At 34.4% G+C, this 12,201-nt stretch overlaps 1 pseudogene; it reads left to right on the top strand.

Moving 5' to 3' along the window:
- LOC149153659 (putative linoleate 9S-lipoxygenase 5) overlaps positions 1 to 11,912 on the top strand; it is a 52,256-nt pseudogene extending 40,344 nt beyond the window's left edge.
- The last annotated feature ends 289 nt before the right edge of the window (positions 11,913 to 12,201 follow it).

Genomic DNA, 12,201 nt, shown 5'->3' with positions numbered 1-12,201 from the left:
ATGTGGCACAATATCAACAATATGGGCACTACATGGGTAAATCATATAATAAGTGGGTTGTACTAATAACAATAAGGGGTTACACTAGTAGTATAGGGGCCTAACATGCCCCTCTCCTTCAAAAAGCGTTGTCCTCAACGCTTGAGTAGTTCTTGATGCTTCTGTATAAAATTCTTGTCCTCCCATGTGGAAGCTTCAGCTGGTAAGTTCTTCCACTTGATGAGATAATCTGAAATTGATCGATTTCGTAGCTGTCGGGTTCTTATTTCTGTGACTGCTCCAGGTTCGAATATGATTTTTCCTTCCTCTTCAGTTTCTGGCAATATTGTTTGAATTGGGATCTTTTGCAACTTTTGAATAAATGGCCATACTTCTTCGTCCTTCTTCCATTCATCCCTTGCTTCATTTATCCAATCTGGTTGGATAATAGAAATAACACAAAACAATGCTTCCACATCCTCATCCTTGAAGAGTCTTCCCATTTGGTAAAGTCGCCATTTTTTAAGTGCATGTAGTATTGCCAACATTTCCTTCTCATAACTAGCTTGCTTGAGATGTAGCAGTAAAAATACCCAATCACCTACATCAAAACATTTTTCACTACGATGTTGATCTACCTGTTGTTTCATTTGATTTTGCACTGAAGTGGCGTTACCCTTTAAAAGTTGGAGAACTTGTTGTTGATGCTCGATTTGATCTTTCTCTGCTTGAACCTTTTTCTTCTTGATATATCCTTCTATCTCTAGAGTTTGAGTGGTAATTTCTTCCAATTCTTTACAAGATATGGTCGGATTCATTTCTTGATGCTCGATGTGATCTTTCACTTTTTGAACATTTTTCTTCTTGATATGTCCTTCTATCTTGATAGTTTGAGGAGTGGTAATTCTTGCCAATGCTTTACAAGATATGGTCTGATTCATTTCTTCTTTCTCTGGGGTGGGGTCTTGGCGTATATCCTCTTCTTTTGATGTTTCTTCATCCTTTTCTTCCTCCTCTTCATATTCTATGTAAAATAATTTCTTCTCAACACACTTATGACCTTTAGTGCATTTGCTATCACAATTGTAACAAAGCCCTTTTTCTCTTTTTTCTTCCAATTGTTGTGGTGTAACCCTTGTAGGTTGTGGAAGGCTGGGAGAAACAACACTTCCATATTTATAGTTGTGAGGGGTATGATTCCTGGTTTCCATAATTTTGCTTTCCAGTATGTCACAAAGCTCTTTTACTCTTTCCAATTGTTGTGGTGTTGCTCTAAAGAAGGTGTTTCTCTTTGTATTCTCATAATGTGCTATCATTTCCTCCGTGAAAATTGACCACGTAACAAGTTGTTTACGAGAACAAAGCCCTTCATACCATAAAAATTGATCCGGTTCTAAATATGAAGATGCAATACATAGCTTTTGTAACAGTGGTACACCATGTAGATCAAAATATTGCTCCATCTGAAGTATCCAATTTACCAGATCCTTGCCATCAAACTTCCTCATCTTGCTTTTTCTTGATTTTAGGAGCTCGATCTTGAAACGACTGTAACTCTGTACTTTCAGATCTTTAAGTTCTGAAATTGCGACCTATAGTAGCCCTCTACGTCCTCTTTCCAATGCCACCAGTCTGATCCAAATTGGATTCTCCAAGAAAGAGTTATGCACAATCTCCCAAGATGACCTGACTATAGACCTTTCTAAAAGAGAAAACTTTTATGAAGTGCCACGTGTCAGTGTTTCGACCTTTGGATCTGAAAAATGCATACAGGAAACTACAGTCCGTCCTCTTTCTGTAACTTCTTACGAATTTTCAATCCGATCCCCAGAGAGAAAGTTATGACGATTTTCCCCAGGTCACCTGTTTGGAATGTAATTCAGGAGTCTGCAAAAATACCAAATTCCTCAGATCATATCTCTGCAAATATAGCGCAAAAAGCTCTGAAATTCGGACTCGAGGTTCAGCGCGATTTCTTCTCAAATGGGTTTTTTTTGCGACTTCTGAAATGGCGCAGAAAAAACGTTATAGCAAAAATACCACGATGACCTATTTGGAGCAGCGAAACCCTAGAATCCAAAACTCTGATACCAAATGTTATGAAACCAGCTCAAGAAAAAGATAGAAAAGATAGATCAACGCCTTAGAATTTAGACTCTTCGAGGGGGCAACCTCCTTTACATTACATAAATGAACAATTTTTTGATGATACAAATGAAAAGGCCTCCTTTCTATATATAGGAGTCTAAGGGGTCATAACATAATCAGAGCCGACATAACAATAATAATGTAAGGGCACAATAATAATACTAGTGGGCTTCTATGTGGCACAATAGCAACAATATGGGCACTACATGGGTACATCAATATAATAAGTGGGTTGTACTAATAACAATAACGGGTTACACTAGTAGTATAGGGGCCTAACAAATACCCTATGTTACTCTATTGTCCTTTGTTCGATGAAGTTATGGATTTCATTTCATTTTCGGCATATTTATTTTCTCGCGTTCTTTCCTGCAGGTATGTGTAGAAGCTCAATTCCATTTACGCCTTCCACGCCTAAGGATCTCCTAAAATTTTGACTCGTGCTTGCAACTCAACAGGTTAGTTTTCATGACATTCTTCATACTCTGGTTACCCCGTTCATATCGGATTGAGTCATGAGCATCATATTTTCCCTTTGTTATTTGGTATTTATTTAAGGGGTTAAGACCCTCTGTTCAAATGTTTCCCCTTACCAGGGAATTTGAACAGGATTTAACTTTACAATGGTTTTATGCCGTTAATTTATTTTCTAAAAACAATATATTCAGCTAGCTCTGAAAAGACGATGAGTCTTTGTACTTAATTGTCTTCTTAACAAATATATTTATCAAAAGGGATTAATGCCTTCATTGTTTTTTTTGTAGAGATATTTAGTTGTATGGGACAATTATAGCTAGTGTGTATTCTTGTACATGATTTGAATTATGAGTTCTTCCTCTATCAAATTTCATATGTAAATTTGAATTTCCAGTAATGTATATGATTATTAGATAATGAATTTGATTTGTATTTTCTATATTACCATGAATTCCTCTTAATGATGAATTTTGTTTTTCCATTTACTGTTAATGTAAAAGTGTCTGTGTGTTTCTAAAACTCGCTAAGGGAAAAATGTCTTTCTTATATAATTTTGAGTTTCAAATCGGTCTTTCAATCCCAACCAACAGAATTTGTTTATTGTTAACTATTGTCTCTCCCTAAGTACGTTGATCTTGTTGCGTAAATGTTTTAGAATGAAAAAGGAAGGATTGATATAAACCCCATGACTTCCAAGTTCATAAGATATCCATTATATTTTGCGAAAATGTGAAACAGTGATCTTAGATAAATTCTTTCTACTTGATAGACATAATTTCAACTCCAGTTGTAATTTTGATTCTCGGTGCTTTATATAATAGTTCTATGAGTCAAATTCTAATCTCCTTCGATATGGCACCGAGTATTCAGGAAAATCCGAACTGTTTTCTTTTCTTTTATTATATACATGCATAATGTTCCTCATTCATTGCTCCTATCCAATGCTAGTGTTAAATAAGTTTATGAAAATCTTACTGTAAATGTTTATCTTGGCTTCTAAAGATGTAACCGAGTTCATTAGACACTAGTTGGTGTACAAAACATAGTAATGTAAGGAAATCAACTGGCTAGTACTTACACTGTAACCCCCCTCTACACACTCCTTGGTGATGTAAAAATGCTTCTCCATATGAACAATAATTTAACTAATTAAATATTCCACGCCTTCTATCTCAACTAATAACCACACTATCCTTAATGGATACACCCATTTACTCTCCTCATAACCCTCTTCTTTCGATAATTGTATTAGCTCTAACTATCCCTAGTCAAAGAGTTAGGTAAGGTTTACAAACCAAAAATAACACATATAGTTAGATAATACGCCAAGGAATTTACATCTAGCTGCTCCTTTTAGCACTAACATATTATGAAAAAACATATTGGTTTTTGATTTAAATATGATGAATAATGCTACAATTCCTCACAAATATCATTGTCTATAGTACAGACATAAGTATTATAATTGAACAAAATTTATCACACTTATCATTGCTTATTACAAATACATTGGAATTAACAATCAACATAATTCATCGCCCTCTGATTATTTTGTTTCTTCTCATCATATTGATGCCATTTCATACATTCACTTAATTCAACAGAATATTCATATATAAAACCTGTAAATAAAACACTAATTAGAAATTCTAACCATGTAACAACTGGAAATACACATGGGAAATACAAGTTCCTCCCAGCCATGAATAGAATCCTCTAGTTCCCCCCGAGCTAATATATGCTTGCCCCTTGAAATATACAAAGAAACAACAACCTCTCCCCTTGATTCTAAAGTAAAGTATTTCTATAAATTTTCTTCCTTAGAAGATTTTTCCTTAGTGGCATCCCGCATTTTTTTCATCTGCCAACCCACTCGCCTAGCTTATCTTTCCTTTTTTTTCAGAAAAAGGTGTTTCTTCCTTTTTCTTAAAAGTTGTATGTCTCTCCTGCGACACTTTATTCTAGCCATACTTAGTATATTTCTTGAGCTAAGTGATTTAATGAAATGTTTTTCTCCTATTTGATTAAATCTTATTTATTATCTCCTCGGAATTTTTAGGTTTCCTTTCTAGCGAAGATTTATTTTACTCTCATCTATCAAGGATGATTTCCCAAATTTGGAAAGAATCTCTTTACTCTAGTGGTCTTTAAGCCCTGCCAAGTTATCTGCTAAAGACAATTGCAGTTCCAATTAGAACGGTTGTAAATGTCGATAAATATGTAATGTTGCAGACATAGATGGACTTGAAGGTATGAGGCTCATCTGTGGGACAATAGTTGCAGGAGAGAGGGACAGACTCGTAAGGGTAGACAAGGTGAGCTTTGTAATATGTTAAAAATATCTTCTCACATTTTGGTTTCATGGCTATTTGTGTTACGCTGCATTTTAGTTCGCCATAGTTTGCATTTTATGATGTCCAAGAATACAAAATCATACAAAACTAAGTAATAAGCTTTTGTGTGGCTGTGTCACGTGCATGGACAATGCTGATCTGTTTGAACATTCTTCAGTCTATTTAGGTAAGAGCAGTGCTCTTTCATGGTTTATTAAAAGCTCAGTTTGATTAATTTCCTTATACAGAAGATATACTTGTATGCTCATCAAGATCTACGAGATTCAGTGCTTTTAAATGATAACTTGTTTTAGATTCTGACTAAATACATATTTTCACTTGTGTTAGAATTTGGCATTGTACCTTATAAAATTCAATCATTTTAGCTGGCTTACTTCCAGTTTAGATCATTTTGGTTAGACCAGCCGAGAACAATGCCATTACTATTCTCTAGCTGAAAGTATTCATGTCTTATATGATATCCCAAGCGAGTGGACAAGTGTGGACTGAATATGTGCTTGTCTGACGTGCAAGAGAAGTTAGTTTGCTGTATGAAAGTGCAAAAAAAAATGTAACCAGCTATCTGATGGGAACATGATTTTAAATATTACAGGTGGATATGACAAAGAAGAGAAGGCAGCTAGGGCTTATGATCTTGCGGCTCTGAAATACTGGGGTCCAACAACTACCACAAATTTTCCGGTGTGAATCAATATATTTTCTTCATTTCATTTTGTACATGGAAATTGTATAAATCTAAAGAACCTCTTAATGTCTTAGTCCCTCACTTAAAACTCAATGCATACATTCTTTGTTCCTTGCAATATATCTTTTAGGATACCAGCCTGAAATAAAAGGCTTACGTTCTTTTGACAGATTAGCAATTATGAAAAAGAGCTAGAGGAAATGAAACATATGACAAGGCAGGAATACGTTGCATCTCTCAGAAGGTATAATAGCTTTATTACTAGTTAAGGTATTGTAATTCTGTTGTATATTTGAAAATAATAGCATATTGAGTCACCTTACTCTTGGATATTTGTACAGGAAAAGCAGCGGATTCTCTAGAGGAGCATCAATTTACCGTGGAGTAACAAGCTTAGGCTTCCCATGTTTCTGAATGTCTGTCAAATTTGTTTTGGTAGATTAAGATCTGCAGTAAATCACTACAAGGTTTACAAGGATAAAGGAACTAAAAGCGAAGCATAAATCTGGGACTAACAACCAAGTGAGATTGATCAAGAGGATCTACTACTCATGAATAAGTTGCCATTTTATGTTTTTCTACCCATCATTTGTGGAATTTAGAAATCTAGAGCAGAGTATAGAATAATAACTTCAATCAGAAAACATAGAACATTATCAGGGTTCAACATAAACTAGCTTTTGAAACCCTTCTTACCCAAAACTTATAAAAGCTCCACATACTAATATTCTCTTATCGTCCTTCAAAAGTCGTGTTAGGTTAATTGAATCTTAAATTAATAAATATTATATTTATCATGTGAAGAACCTGGAGGGTAGGAATCCAGTGACAATTCAAGGCTTTCATTCCACTGGAGCTAGAAAACCAACAGTGGCTATTCAAACTGTTGTGATGACTTTGTAGTTTCTGCAAGTGGTTGAAAATTGAACTGGGTGAATTGACATGTTTTATAATACTTGGAAACACGTTAAAAACAATGAAGTGGATAAGGTTGCTTTTCGACCCTTCAGTCCTTGGGTCAGAGGAAAAAATTGGAGCACATTTCATGGTCTCTTTCATAATGGTAATAGGAATTCCAGAGCCAGGTTACTGACTTTACGGCAATAGGAAAGTTAATAAATGTGTCCATATAAGCACATCTAAGTAGAGGACGGCCCGTAGATAGAAGAAACAGAACTCTCAGAAGTAGTTTTGGATACTTCTTCCATAATATCACCACAGGAATGGAATTAGAATTTAGAAATAGATTGTTGTAAAGTTGTTGAGAAAGCAGTGAAGAGGTTTGCCGTTAATTCAGGCTAAGAAAATTATTCGGATCGATAGACATAATGGAAGGCATGACCAGCAGACATTCAAAATGATTTTATTTATTTATTTTTAAATAATTTCTTATATTGTCTCTAAAGAGACAATAGTTTGCATTATGGACATTTATTTATTTTTAAATAATTTTTTATATTGTCTCTCCAATAGTTTGAATTATGGAATTGTCTCCAAAAAGACAAAAATGTAATTGTCTCTAAAAAGACACAAATGAAATTGTCTCGACATTGTCTCTAGAGAGACAAATCAAATTGTCTTTATAGAGACAATAATAATCTGTGTTCTATATTGTCTAGAGACAAATTTTTGAGACATTATATTTTGAGACACCCGCTTAGAGACAATATTTAAGACAATACACAAGTTTCATTTTGTGTTAAGTTAAAACAATTGACTCAAATATTGTCTTAAAACCCCCTACATGTAGTAATCAGCCCTCATAAAAAACAGATTAGTTCATTTGTAATGCCGATCTATAAAACAACACAATCCCTATGTCCCCTCTCAATTGCTTAATTGTGCGGCATTCGTTGATTTTGTGGCATTACAGACCCCGCTACCCCGCTACCGAAAGCAGATTGCCATTGTACACGAGCCTTGACATCTACGTTCCCAGAGATGAACGTTTTGGGCATCTGAAAATGTCTGATTTCTTGGCGTCTGCCCTCAAGTCAGTCGTCCATACCAGAGCTCCAATCTCTGTTGGATCCAACACCCAACGAATTCGATTCCTTTGAAGACATTGTGAAGCTCTACTCCGATGGGATAAAGATGCCCGACAGCCCAATTCTGGACGCTATCACGAGTCTCATTCCTCTTGAGCTCATCAAGTTCCTCACAACAGACGGCCAACAATTTCTCAAGCAGTTTCTCACAACAGACGGCGAAAAGTTGCTCAAGTATCCGCGTCCTCAAGTTATTGCCAGTTAGTACTTTTCTTCTAAACTGATCCGCTCATGTTCTTATTCTGCATTAAATTTAATCGACATGATTTTAATTGAAATTGATACAAATTATGGAATGAATGGACACAGCTGACGAATTTGCATGGAGGACAGACGAAGAGTTTGCGCGCCAGATGCTGGCCGGTGTCGATCCTGTTGTTATACAGAGACTTCAAGTAATTAGCAAAGAGCTGGCCCCTCCCTGCCATTATCAATATATGGAACCTCGTTTGATATTTTAGTTATGCTAACTTCACATTGTTTTCATGTTATGAGTTATTGAATTGACAGAGTTTTCCTCCGAGAAGTAAACTGGACCCAGAGATATATGGTCCTCAGATCAGTTCTATTACGGATTCACATATACAAAAGAATCTCGATGGGCTAACAGTAGAGCAGGTATCACCCAACCGTATACTTGTTTCTTAATCTGATTCTACATCTGTAATTCTGTAAATGAAATTCATTGCATCCAGAATCGTAACAAATATTTACAGTACAGTAGAATAAAGATGCCATATTTCAATGGATTAACTATTGTCGATTTGAAAAGAAATATAATATTTATAAGAAACATAAATGAAATTCATCGCAAGCAGAATGAAATATAATATTTATAAGAAACATAAATGAAATTCATCGCAAGCAGAATGGTAACAAATATTTACAGCACCGCCGAATGAATATGCCATATTTCAATTGAGTAACTATTTACGATTAAAAAAATATAATATTTACATCAAATGATACTTTGACAAGTCAGTGAAACATCCATATAAATTAAAAATATTAATATATAAATTAATCTGGTTTTTTTCACTCAAACAGATTCCTAGCCACTTCACCTATCAATTGATAAATCAATAGGAAGCTTTTCCACAAATAAAACCTTTTATATATCATCACTTTTGTATTTAGATTAATAATAAATTTAAAATTGTTATGCGAAACAAAAATATTAAAATATATATATATATATATATATATTTATTTATTTATTTTATAGATACATATAAAATTAAGAAAAAGAGAAATATTAAAATATATTAATTTTACAAATATATAGGAAATTATGAAAAATTGATATAAAACAATTTAAGTGATTTACTTAATTTTTTTTCTTCTTTAATCACTTTTAGAATATATTTTATTTTTTACCATGTTTTTATAATGACCTGAGTAACAATTTACGATGAATTTATCATGCCTTTAAATAGACTACATAATGTGAAAATATCATAGACAAAACCATAAGTTACCAAAATGCATGAGTTGAGTTTACCCTAAAAATCCCCCCTTTAAACATTATTTATATACATTAACTTAGTCCTATGTTCTTTAGGATTAAAAAAAAAAAAAAATTCAGATAAAAATAGTTTATACCAATCTTCCTCATGAATGCCACCATCCAGAGCTATAATGGGTGATGATAAGGAACAAGCTATCCTTACTGGTTCTACATAAAAATGTTTTTCCAATCTTAAATTTGAAATGCTTCTCACCATGTCCATGATAATGCAATTCATCTTTTCTAGATCTGCTCAGGAGTATCATCTTCTCATGCTTTATCCAGAACCTATTACAATACTGCTTAAAGTCATTGGATGAAACAATACTCTCTACCATTATTTTTCCTCAAACAATTCAGCAATATGTTAGTATCAATACTATCCACCATTATTTGTCCTCAAACAATTCAACAACATGTTTTTTTTAGAAATATTTCAAACACCTCACTTTTGCTTTTCATGAGGTGGGGCCCAAACCTTCCCAATTGCATCATTTATGAATATTACAAAATATTAGGCTCCTTTGACTTAGACCAAATACAACCAAATCTAACAATTCTAATATATTTGTTTTTCTTTCTTGGCCACTTCTCATAAATGAAACTTTTTATACAATTGTGTAGGCCTAATGATTAAGGCCCTCTATATTATAAAATATCACTAGTTTAGATCTAAAATAAAATAAAATATGTACACCTCTATAAAGTTTAGCAATTAACCTTGTTCAATGGTCTTTTCTTATATCATAATATTCCAATGAAAATGATAAATCAATATCCCCTAACCCATAAATAAATGAACATTATAATTAAATAAAATATGATTTAATAAAAATTCAATTATTAATAATAAATAAGAACTAAAATTAAATTATGAATAAGTAATAATAAATAAAAATTATTTAAAGCAAACTTCAATTAAAAAAAATATAAATCAATGATCGATAACCACCATGAATATATTAACTTCATGACTAGATAAAAACTATTTAGGTCAAACTTCAATTAAAAAAATATTTCTCTTACCGAGCGAAAGATATAAATATTATTTAAGTCAAACTTCAATTAAAAAAATATATCTCTTATCGTTGTAAATGTGTATATTAAATTATTAAAAATCTTATATTCCTAAGTTTTTGATCCCTTTTGTATTTATAAATTAATATGATATGTCTCTTATCTTTGTCTTTATAAATTAATATGATATATCTCTTATCTATGGGCGGATGTATATGAAACTATTATTTTGTATTTATAAATTTATATGATATGACGTATGTTCTAAGTATGGAGGACAACAGGCTGTTCATTCCGGACCACCATGATGTCTTCATGCCTTATATGAACCGAATAAACGCTCTGCCTACCACTAAGATATATGCTTCTCGCACAATTCTGTTCCTTAAAAAGGATGGCACATTAAGACCAGTCGCAATCGAGCTGAGCCTACCCCCTTCAGATCAACGTCCGGAAAGTGTTCGTAAGGTGTTTACTCCAGCAGAGGAAGGCGCAGAAGGAGCTTTATGGCAGCTCGCCAAGGCCTACGTAGCCGTTAATGATTCTGGTTACCATCAGCTTATCAGTAACTGGTAAAACCTAATTAGGGACCACTAGTTAGGGGAATATACATGCAGAATCTGTTTAGTATTTACAATATCATTATATAATATAGGGTCCCGACTGAGTCATGGTGGGATTTTTTCAGGCTTAAGACTCACGCAGTCACGGAGCCATTTGTCATCGCTACCAACCGACATGTGAGTGTGATGCATCCCGTGTATAAGCTACTGAGTCCCCATTTCCGGGACACCATGAACATCAACGATCTGGCTCGCCAAATTCTTATAAATGACAGAGGCATTCTTGAAAGAACAGTGTTTCCTGGAAAGTATGCCATGGAGATGTCCGCGGTAGCATACAAGGACTGGAGATTTGACGAACAAGGGTTGCCTGCAGATCTCCTAAAGAGGTAATCATAATCAATACTGCCTAAAATCTAATCTCGATCTGTGTCATCCATTTGAATTTTGATTAATACGTGCTCAAAATTTGACAGGGGTATGGCGGTGATGGACTCATCATTGCCCTACGGGCTGAAGCTGATGATCGAAGACTACCCTTATGCTGTGGATGGATGGGAGATATGGTTCGCAATAGATTCATGGGTTAAGGAGTACCTGTCCTTGTACTACCAGAGTGACGATGCAGTGAAATCTGATACAGAGCTTCAAGCGTGGTGGGATGAAATCAGAAATGGTGGTCACGGAGCATGAACAACGTGAAAGATGTTGAAAAAGCAATAACAACAATCATATGGGTGGCCTCTGCTCTTCACGCTGCAGTTAATTTCGGGCAATACCCATACGCAGGATACATGCCAAATCGGCCCACCATCAGCAGAAGGTTAATCCCGGAAGAAGGGTCCCAAGAATTCTCAGAGCTGGTGGAGAATCCGGACTTGGCTATCCTTAGAACTCTAAGCAACCCATTTCAAACCACCCTTGATATAGCCCTCATAGAAATCCTGTCGAGGCATTCAACAGACGAGGTTTATTTGGGGCAGAGAGCCACGAGTGAATGGAGTGATGATAAACGTGTGACAGAGGTCTGGTCCGGCCAAGGTTACCTATACTTTGCTTTATCCAAACACCTCGGATTTGACTCCCAAAGGAGGAATTACTGGCATGGGAATTCCCAGCAGCACTGCTATTTAATTTACTCTATGCGCCGTTAAAATAAAAATGGGTCATTAGTAATTACAATGTGATTTGTTAAACAATATTAGTTTTATTCTAAGGCATTAATTCATAATGCCATATGTATGTTAAATAACAGATGGTGCGTTGAAATCCATCAATTAATAAATAAAGATATTAGTTATTCATGACTGTTTATATGTGTGTTAGCCATCCATGATTATTAATATCTATATTTGATATATAGGAATTCGAAACTTTCGGATATTGTGGAGGTATTCCCATTGAATCCTATATATTTATTTTC

This window comes from Pinus tabuliformis, chromosome 9 (genome assembly GCF_031772625.1).
Source record: "Pinus tabuliformis cultivar Carrire ecotype Pingquan chromosome 9, CPIR1, whole genome shotgun sequence".
Taxonomy (NCBI): Eukaryota; Viridiplantae; Streptophyta; class Pinopsida; order Pinales; family Pinaceae; genus Pinus; species Pinus tabuliformis.
Note: the sequence above shows the minus strand (reverse complement) of the source record. Positions and strands in the feature narration are given on the sequence as shown.